This window comes from Emiliania huxleyi (genome assembly GCF_000372725.1).
Source record: "Emiliania huxleyi CCMP1516 chromosome Unknown EMIHUscaffold_118, whole genome shotgun sequence".
NCBI lineage: Eukaryota > Haptophyta > Isochrysidales > Noelaerhabdaceae > Emiliania > Emiliania huxleyi.
In genome coordinates this window covers 336,427-348,334 of record NW_005201412.1, presented here as the reverse complement: position 1 = coordinate 348,334, position 11,908 = coordinate 336,427, and the positions used below count along the sequence as shown (strand labels likewise).

At 61.1% G+C, this 11,908-nt stretch overlaps 1 protein-coding gene across 1 annotated transcript in view; it reads left to right on the top strand.

The window, feature by feature from the left end:
• Positions 1 to 11,908, top strand: part of EMIHUDRAFT_361748 (hypothetical protein) — a 34,597-nt gene that overhangs the window by 21,197 nt on the left and 1,492 nt on the right. The window lies entirely within an intron of this gene.

Below are 11,908 nucleotides of genomic sequence, written 5' to 3'. Positions count from 1 at the left end.
TCTTCCATGAATGAGCTTCACATATGTAACTCGGCTACGGCTCAAGTCCCTTGGAACAGGGTGTCGGAGAGGGTGAGAATCCCGTACCGTGGCGGGTTGCGGCCTTACGATGCGTCCTCGTCGAGTCGGGTTGCTTGGGATTGCAGCTTGAATTGGGTGGTAAATTCCATCTAAAGCTAAATACTGGCGAGAGACCGATAGCGAACAAGTACCGTGAGGGAAAGATGCAAAGAACTTTGAAAAGAGAGTCAAAGAGTGCTTGAAATCGGTAGGAGGAAACCCGGATGGGCCCGGCTTCGGCGCGCCGACTCAGCCTGGGGTTCTCCCCAGGTGCACTTCTGCGCGCCGGGTCAGCCGCGCCTCGGCGCCGCGCCTCAACCCGGGAGCGGGGCTTTACGGCCAGCTCCCGTCCTGGCGCGGCCCGGGGCCCGGCTGACGGAACGGGCCCCTCCGACCCGTCTAGAAACACGGACCAAGGAGTCTGACACGTGTGCGAGTACCCGGGTGGCAAGCCCGCGTGCGGAATGAAAGTGAAGGGCATGCCCTGCCAACCGACCTTGACCTGCTGTGAGGGGTTTGAGTGGAGCACACCTGTCGGGACCCGAAAGATGGTGAACTATGCCTGGGTAGGGTGAAGCCAGAGGAAACTCTGGTGGAGGCTCGTAGCGATACTGACGTGCAAATCGTTCGTCGAATCTGGGTATAGGGGCGAAAGACTAATCGAACCATCTAGTAGCTGGTTCCCTCCGAAGTTTCCCTCAGGATAGCTTGAACGCAACGGTTTTGTCAGGTAAAGCGAATGATTAGAGGCCTGTGGGCTGAAACAGCTTGCACCTATTCTCAAACTTTAAATGGGCAAGAGGCCCGGGATGCTTGAGTGATCCCGGGCGGCGAACGGCGCGTTCAAAGTGGGCCATTTTTGGTAAGCAGAACTGGCGATGCGGGATGAACCGAACGCCGCGCTAAGGTACCCAAGTGTCCGCTCATCAGATACCACAAAAGGCGTTGGTACCTCCAGACAGCAGGACGGTGGCCATGGAAGTCGGAACCCGCTAAGGAGTGTGTAACAACTCACCTGCCGAAGGTACTAGCCCTGAAAATGGATGGCGCTCAAGCGGACCACCGATGCGCGGCCGCCGGCGCGAGCGCGAGGCGCCGGCGAGTAGGAGGGCGCGGGGCTCGCGGCGCAGCCTTGGGCGCGAGCCTGGGTGAAGCGGGCCCCGGTGCAGATCTTGGTGGTAGTAGCAAATATTCAAATGAGAACTTTGAAGACTGAAGTGGAGAAAGGTTCCGTGTGAACAGCAGTTGGACACGGGTGAGCCGACCCTAAGAGACAGGAAAACTCCGCCGAACGCGGCTGGTTCTGTCAGCCCGTCCGTCGAAAGGGAATCGGGTTAATATTCCCGAGCCAGCGCGTGGATGGTGGGCGGCGACGCGAACGAACCCGGAGACGCCGGCGGGAGCCCTGGGAAGAGTTCTCTTTTCTTCTTAACTGCCTCCTGCCCTGGAATCGGTTTAGCCGGAGCGAGGGCTACACGGCAGGCAAAGCACCCTAAGTCTTGGGGTGTCCGGCGCGCTCCCGACGGCCCGTGAAAATCCGGGGGAGCGGTTCGTTCTCACGCCTGGTCGTACTCATAACCGCATCAGGTCTCCAAGGTGAACAGCCTCTAGTCGATAGAGCAATGTAGGTAAGGGAAGTCGGCAAAATGGTTCCGCAACCTCGGGAGAAGGAATGGCTCTGAAGGCTGGGCGCAGGGGTCCTAGGCTCGAGGCCGGCTGGCTGCGCGGGGACTACGGCCTCACGGCTGCGGATCCCGCGCGGCCGTCCGGCGGACGGCCTAGGAGCGCTCCGGCTCTCCCTGCGCGACGAACAGCCGCTTCAGAACTGGCGCGGACAAGGGGAATCCGACTGTTTAATTAAAACAAAGCATTGCGATGGCCCGCGAGGGTGCTGACGCAATGTGATTTCTGCCCAGTGCTCTGAATGTCAAAGTGAAGAAATTCAACCAAGCGCGGGTAAACGGCGGGAGTAACTATGACTCTCTTAAGGTAGCCAAATGCCTCGTCATCCAATTAGTGACGCGCATGAATGGATTCGTGAGATTCCCACTGTCCCTATCTACTGTCTAGCGAAACCACAGCCAAGGGAACGGGCTTGGAAGAATCAGCGGGGAAAGAAGACCCTGTTGAGCTTGACTCTAGTCTGTTACTGTGGAACGACTTGATGGGTGTAGAATATGCGGGAGGGGCAACCCGACAGTGAAATACCGCAACCGTCAACGTTGTTTTACTTACTCGGTGGCGCGGAGGGAGGCTCGCCTCACTTCTGGATCCAAGCCGCTTCGTGCGCGCGATCCGCGTCGGGGACACTAACAGGTGGGGAGTTTGGCTGGGGCGGCACGTCTGTTAAAAAATAACGCAGGCGCCCGATTTTGAGCTCAATGAGAACAGAAATCTCATGTGGACCGAAAGGGGAAAAGCTCGGTTGATTTTGATTTTCAGTACGAATACAAACCGCGAAAGCGTGGCCTATCGATCCTCTCGTCTTTGGGAATTTCAAGCTAGAGGTGTCAGAAAAGTTACCACAGGGATAACTGGCTTGTGGCTGCCAAGCGTTCATAGCGACGTAGCTTTTTGATCCTTCGATGTCGGCTCTTCCTATCACTGCCTCGCAGCGGGGGCCAAATGCAGGATTGTTCACCCACCAACAGGGAACGTGAGCTGGGTTTAGACCGTCGTGAGACAGGTTAGTTTTACCCTACTGCTGTCTGTTTTTCTACGGTAATTTGGTTCAGTACGAGAGGAACCACCAATTCGCATCATCGGTATAGCCGCCGCCGGAAACGGCGATGCGGCGAAGCTGCCATGCGCCGGATTATAACTGAACGCCTCTAAGTTAGAATCCATGCCGGAAGGAAAGCCACCTACCGGCCCGGGGACGCCACGAGCAACGGTAGCACTGCCTGAGCCGCGAGCGACCACAATTCACGGACCCGGGCCGACGAATCCCTTGCAGACGACTTGAATAAGGAACGGGGTATTGTACGCGGCAGAGTGGCCTTGTTGCCACGATCCGCTGAGATTCAGCCTTGGTTCTGACGATTTGTTGCGCGCGCGCAACAACCCTCAGGGCCTCTCCCGTTCCTCAGTCGCTCTCTCGGCGCTCTCCCCCTCTCGCCTCTCCTCCGAGCCTCACTCGCTCGGGGGCGGAGCCGAGGGGGCGAGAGCGCGATTTCTGCCCAAGGCAGCGCGCAGGCCACTGCGCAAACACACCCGGCTCTCCCCAAGCCGCCATTGGGCGCTCCCGCGGTCCCCTCCGGGCTGAATGCGGCCTCCGGAGCGGGGCAGCTGCCACCTCTGCGCGTCCTGGGGATGTACCTTTGTCGCGCGCCAGAGACGACTCGACGCCGCTGAGATCGGAGATCAAGCTCTGACAGGTCGCACGTCGCTCCTTTGACGCCGACGTGACTCACCCGTGCAGATCACATCAGGACACGGTCTCGACGCGCTCGGTACGACGCCTGCGACCCGTCTCGGGTCAGGTGGCACGACGCTCATCGCGCCTACCAGCGCTGCCGTGCAGGTTGCCACGACGAGGTCGAGCACGCTTCTATACGCTCGCCGAGCCTTCCTTTCCATCCCATTTGGCAGCCTGGGAACGGTGGCGGTCAGAGGCAAAGCATACGAGGGGTGGTGGAACCACATGTCACGGCTACTGCCGGCTCGACCCCACGATAGCCTCCGGAGGCTGACTTTGAGGCACAATCATCGGACGACGTCGGCGAGTTGAGTCGCGCTCGCGGTAGCCAGATGACCTCTCATACTAGTATCATCGGCCATGGCCGCAGGAAGCGCGGGGGAGGGCGCTGGGAGCAACACGGAGCTCCGTTGGACGTTTTCAAGATTAGCGTGTCAGAGTGAAATGGAACTAGCCAGTGGCAAGCGAGTCGACGCTCGACCAGGCGATGCACTAGCCACTAGCACTACAGAAGAGCGCAGTGGGTGCTTCGGAACGCAAAGAAGAGCGTGGAGAAAGCTATGAGTAGACTTAGACGCTCAAGGCACCGACATGTACCTTTTTGCGCAAATGGTCAAATCAAGGTTTTGTAACGCGAGCTGTGCCACAGTGAAATGGAACTAGCCACTGTCATTTCCAACATTTGATTGCCCCCGCCCTCTCTCGCGCCACAGCCGCCACCGCGCCGGCCATCTCTCTCACTGCGATGTGGCCGCGCCCACCGCCCTGTCACCACCGTTAGAGCTGTCAAACGTTAAGAGCTGAACAGTGTTGCTAGTGTTAACAGTAACAACAGAACAACAGTTGGGCTCCCCAACAACAGTAGCTAACGTTAGGCCGGCTGAACAACAATAAGGAAGGCCTGGCAGTGACCCACGACGATCTCCAGCGTCCAGTGCGGGTAATACCCGAAAATACCTGGAAAATCCCGGGTATTCTGCTTGCTGGCCGCTGAACAACAGTAACAACAGTAACAAACAGTAACAGCATGGGCTGGGATGAACACTTGAACAACGTTAAGGATTTCAGCCAACAATAGTGCAACTGTTAGGCCCAAAGTTAACGTTTGACAGCTCTAACCACCGTTACCGTTACCTCCACCGCCCTCGCCACCGCCCTCACCCCCTCATGCCGCCGCTACCATTCCGGCCACCCTCGCCGCTCCCACCCTCATGGCCTCATCCCGTCGCCTCCCCCTCGCCTTCGCCGCTACTTGCTCGTATTTTAGGTGCGTCCACGCCCACCCGTGACGAAAAACGAAGAAGCACCAAACGCCCACCCGTGACGAAAAACGAAGAAGCACCAAACGCCAAGCGTGAGGACGCGATTTCATATAAGGGTCAAAGCAGGTTTCGAACTGGCCAAGCGTGAGGACGACCGAGGGAATTAGACACAACAGATACACATACAAGAGACGCCCGAAGTGCCAAGAAGGACGTCATTAGTACGAAACCTCAGAAGGCCATGGGCGCCGAGAGAACATTCCCCCGAGAGGAAAAAAGAAAAAGAAAAAAGTCGACGCACCCCCTCCTTGCGCAGTGTCCCTCGCTATGTGTCGCCGCTATCGGGGCACGCTATCCTGCGTAGGCAGGGCAAGCGGGGGCGGGGGGCACTCCCCCTGGTCTGATACTGGGGTGTGACTGTCTCCAGTCTCGGAGGGGGGCAAGAAGGTAAGAATATCTAATTTTTTATTTTTAGGTGCGTCCACGCCTCGCACACCACCTTCCGGCATGGCCCGAGACGCTTGGTTTCGTCCTCGTCTCCTCGCCCCTGCCCCGCCCCCCTTCAGGCGAGGCCCTGGCGACTCAGCTCGTGCTATGGTCACCGGGTGGGCAGCTGCGCCACGCTCTCTTCGAGAGCGATCGGCGGCGGCGGCTCGTTTTCCGCACGCGTACGGCGGCCTGCTGCCGGCGCGGCACTTCGGGAATTTATTTTTGAGTACTTGTGTAAACTTGTGGGGCTGGTATGTTGTTTTTCGGGGGAGTTCGGGGCGGCGGAGTATTTTTGTGTGTGCGCGGGGGGGTGCGGTCGTTCCTCCTCGATCAGCCTCCCGCTCCCCTCCCTCTCGTCCACGATTCTCTTGAGGATGGACGCCTCCGACTCAAGCCGCTCCACCTTTGCCACCTCGAGCCGCCGCTGAAAGTTCCATCCACCTGCTTGAGTCAATGTTTCCTCTTGAGCAGCAGCCTCGCCTAGCACGTGGCAAACAGAAGGGGCTAGCTCAGCGAGGGCCTTCTAGGCGGCCCGCGGGTAGTCTCACCCCATCCCCAGGGCCTCCAGGGCTCGCACCTCAACCTCTCACAGACCAGCGCATAGCGGTGTGCAAGGCATTATCTTTTCTTTCCTGTCGAACCTGTGTGCTAAAAGAAAGAAAGAAAACGTGAATTCAGAATGCAGGCCATCGCTCCCTTCTGCCCGTGCCTCGGCGCTGGCGACGACAACGCTGGCATGGAGCTAAAGCCCATGAAGGCGGCGAACAGTGATGACGAGGCGGCGGCGGCCGGCAGCAGCAGCAACCTTCCAACCTCCGGCCTGCTCGGGATGGCCCTTCGGCCGGTGGCAAATTTCCAGCAGGCGCGTGCTGCCGGCTGCACCACCACCGCACGCTCTCTCCGCACTCATCCCACATTCACCGCTCAGCTGAGGCCGTGTGTCCGGTGGCCGTGGCATGCTGAGCCCGCCGCCCGCCCCGCCGCAGCGGCGCGCCGAGGACGCGGCGCGGAGGGATCGCGCGGCCGCGCTGATGGAGGGGTGCGACATGAAGCTGCTCACCGCCAAGGGACCGGTGCCTGTGCGGCTCGCTCTCTCTCGCGACTCTGCGATGCTCACGTACCAGTCGCTGGGCGGCGCGACCGAGTCGGGCGTCATCTCGCTCGCCATCGTGCGGGAGGTCAAGCCCGTGGTGGCGGGCGGCATCCTCCGCTCCCAGACGCCGGTGATACATGCGTAGCAATATCAATAGCTCTCCGCTCCCAGACGCCGGTGCCGTGCGCGCGGTCTTGCGAAGCGGCGGCCGCGTGACGCGTGCGGGCGTCGGGGACCACAGGTGCCGCTGCAGTGGAGCGTGGTCGCCGACGACGAGACGCTCAGGCTGGAGGCGCCGACCGAGACGGTCAAGGACCAGTGGATGCGGACGGTGGCGGAGCTGTCCAAGCGGCAGGCGGATGCGAAGGTGCGGCGGGAAGAGGGGCTGCACTGGCGATGCCCTACCCTACCACCGACTCCAACCCCAACCCTAAGGTGGAGCGCAAGATGGGCTACACGCGCAAGAAGCTGCACGACCTCGACGAGAGGAAGAAGGAGGCGGAGCGGCGCAAGGCGGCGGTGCTGGCCACGTGCGCGCCGCCCTCTGCCCGGGAGAGGGAGAAGGGCGAGAGGGCGTGGCTGCTGGGAGGGAGAGGAGGGCGAGGAGGAGCGAGCGAGCCAGGGCGCATTCACTCAGCCCGCGACACCGCGCTGCGCAGGTGCGGCTCGAGTGGGATGAAGCACACGGCGGCAGCGATGATGAACCGACGCTGAGGCGTGTGTGTTTCCTCTGGATTCCTCTCTGTGGTGGGCGAGGCGTTGTGTGTGTGTGTGTGTGTGTGACGGCGTGCTCCGATGAGAGAGCCGGGGCGCACATGTCCTCCGAAAGAGCGACGGGCGCGGGGCGGGCGCGCGCGTCCGTCTCTCGGTGGTGATCTCGCTCTCTGTGCTCTGAGTAAAACGCCGTAAACTCTCTCAGACCGTCAGTCTCCTCAGCTCACCTAGCTCCTCACCTCTCTCTCACCAGTGTGTTACGCGCCTCTTTGTAGCGCGGCGCGGCGGCCGCCCCCACCCCCATGCCGACCCCGCACGCCCGGAGCGACGGCCCGGCCCAGGCCGTGGCCCAGGGGCTTGCGCGGCAGACCGCCAGACGCCAGACAACCTCCGGCTCTTGCCGCGTCCCCGCGGAATATCTGCAATCTCGCGGAGGCCGCGCGCCGCGCGCGCGATCGGTCCTCCGATGACGAATTCCACCAGAAAGAGCGTCCAGATGTCCGTGCAAGTACGGCACGGGAGACATACTCCCGACCTACTCTTCGATCAGCCTGTTGCCGATCAACGCAGAAGGACCCCTCTGCCGCAACCACACACAAATCACACCTAATGTCGGTTCTGCTTGGAATGCAGGTATGCAGAGGCGATGGCAAAGGACAGCCAACTCCACAGCGACACTATAACGACGCCCGCCACGATCAGCCCGATCTTGGCTCGATCTCGCTGCCGCTTGAGCATCGCAATTTCCTCATCGTCCAAGTCGCCATGCCGTGGCCATCGGTCGGCTTCGAGCTGCCGCACCCTCGCCGCTGCGCCACCACCACTCGCTCCGCGGAGCCTGCCCTTCTTCTGCTGCATCTGCTGCTGCCACTGCTGGAACAGCTCCCAGTCGTTGCTGCTGCTCGACATCGACATCGCACAGCGCGATGTTGAGTTGCAGCGGGAGCGGCGCACACCGGCGCTGCAGTGGCGACGTGGAGGACGGCGTGCAGCAAGTTCACGGCTGCCGCGGCTATAGGGTCGTCCGATGTTGCAGTGCGAGCAACCCCCACACACGGCGCTGCTGTGCACGTGGGGGCGCGTGGGGGCGGGGGCGGGCGATTTCCACACGCCCCCTGGCGAGTATTCAATAGAGGCCCCGCCCACCCAGGGTACCCTCTCCGAGGACCCATTCGGTTGCTCTTTCGAGGACTCGCCGGGGCTCTGCTCCAAGAGACCTCGAGAGAGCGTGCGTGTGCCTCTACTCGCCAGACACGGCCCTGTGCAGGAATTCACGGCTGAAGCTACGACGACCCTACGTTAGCATAGCGGGCCGATAAGGCCGTCCACACCCGCGGGGATGGTTGTGTGGTTGCCTCCCCGACTCGGACGGCCGCCTCAGAGGGCGGGAGTGCTTCCTCTCGCCCTCTCACCCGCGGGAGATGGCCGAGTCCACGGAGCCGCACGCTGCCTCTCCTTGGACGCAAGGCTCCGACTTCTATAGAGAAAACCCCATCTGCACCAGCGTTTTAAAGTGAAATCGTTAAGAGAAATCGATGCCCCGCGCGGGCTGGGCTTTGGGGTAGGCAGCCACCCTTTCGAAGGTGAGGCGTATCTGCCGACCTGTGAAGACGCTTTACTTGCGAGCAGTGCGTGGACCAGATGCATGACTGGCGCACCGGCAGCGGCCCTAACCGTTTGGAGTGACATGAAGCTCTGTTCACACAAAAACATAATCCCACAGCCAAGACGCACAAGCAAGCACAGACAGTCGAGAAGGGAGAGACAGCAGCTCTGTTCACAGAAAAGCACATTCACAGCCTTGTTATGAGAAGAAAATACGTCCTATGGCGCTATGCGCTGGTCTGTGAGAGGTTGAGGTGCGAGCCCTGGAGGCCCTGGGGATGGGCGGAGACTACCCGTTCACACCTGCACCTGACGAGCTTGTTCTGTATGGTGGTGCACGCCCTGCAGCCCAGCCCTGCTGGCCGACCCGGCCAGACATCAAGCGCGTTATGACCGCGCAAGATAAAAGGGTGGCTAAGGGCTCTGCCCGCAAGGCGCCCGCGTCGCAGACGCGGTACCATTGACAAATCTGCGATATACCCCCACACGAGCAAATAGCCAAAATCCGAATACCGTGCACGAATCCGGCGATGTGGGCCGTGGACGGGGGCAAGCCTTCAGCTGGTGCCGAGACATTCGTAAAATTGAAGTCAAGAATCCGCCAAATCCGTGCTTTCGCGCTCCCGCCGCTGATCGAGCCCAGCGTGCCCGCGGCCGCCTCCCGCGCAGCACCGCCGCTGCGGAATCGGATCGAGCCCATGGAGGAGGAGGGCGCAGTCGGCCAGCGCAGCAGGCGGAGTCCCTCCCCGCGCCGGAGCCCCCCTGCAGTCGAGGGAGTCCTCGTTGGCGATGAAGGTGGCGACATCGAATCGCGGCCGACACACGTCACGGGAGGAATGGGCGATGAGCGGGAACGATGCGCGCTACGACGCCGACTCCGCCGTGCTCGTGGCCGCAGAAAGCCGCGCTCCAGGAGCACGCCAAGATGCAATGGCTCGCTTGCTTCGATTCAGCTCTCTCGGCAGCAGAAGTGGGGCTGGAGCGGGTGGGGGTGGATGCCGATTGAGGGGGAGCGTCTCCAGCTGCGCCCTGTGGCAGCTGCGCCCTGTGGCAGCTAGTCGAGGGACTTGGTAGTTGTGACCCCCCTGAGTGAGGACAGGAGAGAGAGAGCGTTTTGTGGTGTTTGTTGGTGTACGCAATAACGGGACAGGGTGGTTGTTCTCTCTATCTCCTCTTCTAGCTCTTAGCATGAGCTGCGCCCTGTGTCCGACCCCTTTTGCGCAGCAACACCTTAAACTTTTAGGCCCTCCAAATTCGGGTCGGAGCGTAGCGGAGTGGGCCCCGAGTTTGAAAAGGGCGACGGACGCTTGCGTCCTAGCCTCCAAACAACGCCTCCCCCGGCGCAGAGGGCCCCCCGGAGGGATGCTCAACCGCTCCACGCCACGCTTGCGGCGGTCCTATTCCGATATCGGGCATTACTCGTTGGGTAGTAGTCTAAGTTCTGAGCCTCGCGGCTTAACGGGTCTAAGTGTGGCTAGCCACGCTGGAGTGCTTACGCGGTCTAAGATCAGAGCGGGAGCCTCTTACACCGGCTAAGTCGGCCATGGCACGCGATATACGGCGCTCGCGCCCAAATTTTCTTCGCCTGCGCGGCGGGCGATCGATCCTCCTCATGCTCAGCAATCGCCGCCTCAGCATCCTCCTCTTCCGATTCTCGTTGCTGCTTCTTGAGCGCACTTCGGCGACATCTAGCCAAATAGTTCTCACAAATAGCCTCAAGCTCAAACAAACGCATGTCAGAGAAGCCTGTGTATGCTGGTCCTCTTTGAACGATCCGCGCGTGAGGTAGCATAGGGCCTTGTTGGCAGCAGCCAGCTTGTTGCGCTGCTTCGTTGCGATGAGCTGATTGGGATCGCAGAAGTGCATGCCAAGCACCGCCACGATCTTGAAGCAGAACACATCGCAACCGCATCGTCCGCACTGCCATCGGCATGCCGCGCCCGCCGCTTCGCCGCAGCCGCCTTAAGGCACGCATAGCGGCAGCACATAGTACGGTGCGCGTACTTGAGCAGGCGTTGCGCGCCGCAAGTAGCGCACTGGCCCTGGGAGACGGCGATATGGCGTCGTGCGCGGCATACGCTGGTCGGGACCGCGTCCAGGTATTTTTCGGGTAAACCTGGACTTTTGCAGGGATACCCGGGTTTTACCCGGAGTTGGCCTCGTGTCGTCAAGTTCATGGCCCCCGGCCTTCCAGCGTCTAAGTCTGAGCCCGGCTCCGTGCGGGGGCTAAGTTGAGCGCTCGCTCGCTGCAGAGGCTAAGTGTAGAGCGACCCTCTAGCCCTACTACCCAACCATTGCTCAACCGCTCCACGCCACGCCGCTTGCGGCGGTCCTACGAGACTCGCCTCTCGGGTTGACTCGGCCAGACAAAAACCCCGAGAGGCGTGGGAGTACCTCGCCAGGGTACTGTGCTGCATGAATGCTTGCCCAGGTGTGAACAACACCTCGTGACCACGGCGCCGCAGGCGCCTGTTGATGGGTCCAGGTGATAGCCATGGATGGGCAATGCATACGCCTCACTGGGCCTCAGATCGCCTGACCGCGTCCCGGTGCTCTGTGGTCGGATTTGTGACGCCGCCGCACCGCGCCGCGGCCGGGGGCCCTCCGGAGGCCAAGGATGGCCGTGGCGGACCGGGACGAGCTCTGGGAGGTAGAGTGTCAGTGTATATATTGTAGAGACCAACCATGTGCACAATATATCTCAGTCTAGCTAAGCCCAGGAGAGGCGATACCGCGGCCGTACAGCAGCTTGATGGTGCTTCGCCGGCGTGCGTCCCGGAGCGGTCCCGGTTGGGCGGTCCGAAGGAGAAAACTCAGGACAACGCCGACACCGCTCTGATTCGACTTTTTACTTCAAACAAAGACGGCGGCACGTGCCGCGCCGTGGCGCGTGCCGCGCGTGCATCGGAGAAGGGCAGTTCGTCGTGTTCACGCCGGGATGGTGTCCTGAGTAACCTGGGCAACCATTCAGGGCGACGAGTATTCCCAGCTGGCGGTCCTATTCCGATATCGGGCATTACTTGCTCAACCGCTCCACGCCACGCCGCTTGCGGCGGTCCTACGAGTATTCCCAGCTCCGCTGAGGGCCCGTGCGCTATTTGCTCAGCGCTCGCCGCTCGCGCCATACCTGCAAGAGCAAGCCCGCGCTCCCCTCTCCGAGAAGCCCGGCCAGACATCGACAATGGGCGGTGTTATTTTTCGCACGAGGACCTGCACGCGTCAGCTTTGCAAGGCGCGCGGCAGAGCGCCCAAAACCCGAGAGCGCCC